At 43.5% G+C, this 1,039-nt stretch overlaps 1 protein-coding gene across 1 annotated transcript in view; it reads left to right on the forward strand.

Annotated features, from left to right (window-relative positions):
• MTO1 (mitochondrial tRNA translation optimization 1) overlaps window positions 1–1,039 on the forward strand; it is a 24,489-nt gene that overhangs the window by 10,438 nt on the left and 13,012 nt on the right. The window lies entirely within an intron of this gene.

Below are 1,039 nucleotides of genomic sequence, written 5' to 3' on the forward strand. Positions count from 1 at the left end.
CCTGTACTCCTCAGTCCCTTTCCCTGATAGGGAAGCCTTTCCCTCTGTCTCCGTCAGCACTCTGGGCTCTCCCATGCATTCAAACTGAGGTGCCTGCCCTTATAGGAATGGGGGGCTGGGCAAGGGGGGAAGCTCGGGAAGGAGAACCTGGAGTTTGTTTGTACCGGGCTTTTGGGAATAGGTTCTTCAATCACGAAGGAAGGAATTGGGAACACAAAGGGTGGGGGCAGGGAGTTTTGGGGGAGCTTGTTGGGAGGTGAAGTTCAACGATGCTCTTGATTTTAATACCCACATCATTCATCACTTTTTTCTTAAATAAAGAAGCCTGGGACACAGTAGATAGATAAAAAAAAAAAAATCCTCTTGTATAACCTCGATGTGGTGATCAAATTTGGAGAATTTAACATTGATACAATGTTAAAAATGTCAAAAACAAAGTACATAGTCAGATTTTGCTAATTGTCCAGTATTGTCCAAAGCAACCTTTTTCCCCCATCTAGGATAGTGCATTATATTTGTCATTTCTTTCTTTCTTTTTTTTTTTCTTTAAGAGTGAGTCTCACTCTGTCACTCAGGGTAGAATGCCATGGCGTCAGCCTCAGCCTAGCTCACAGCAATCTCAAACTCCTGGACTCAAGTGATCCTCCTGCCTTAGCCTCCCAAGTAGCTGGGAATACAGGCGTGTGCCACCATGCCCGGCTAATTTTTTTTAGTAGAGATGGAATCTCACTCTTGCTCAGGCTGGTCTGGAACTCCTGACCTCGAGCGATCCTCCTGCCTCGGCCTCCCAGAGTGCTAAGATTACAGGCGTGAGCCACCTCGCCTGGCCTATATTTTTTAACTATTTATTGTAAATTTTCGTGTTTACACAAAGTAGGGAAATAGTATAATAAATCCATGTGTCTATCACCCAGCTTCCACAAATAACATTTTGGCATTCTTGGTTCATCTTTTTTCCTCAACACTTCCGTTTCTTGCTGAGATTTAAAGCCACGATCCCAGACATCACATCATTTCACTTATAAATACTATGGTATAT

This window comes from Propithecus coquereli, unplaced genomic scaffold (genome assembly GCF_000956105.1).
Source record: "Propithecus coquereli isolate 6110/MARCELLA unplaced genomic scaffold, Pcoq_1.0 Scaffold24, whole genome shotgun sequence".
In the NCBI taxonomy this organism is placed as follows: Eukaryota; Metazoa; Chordata; class Mammalia; order Primates; family Indriidae; genus Propithecus; species Propithecus coquereli.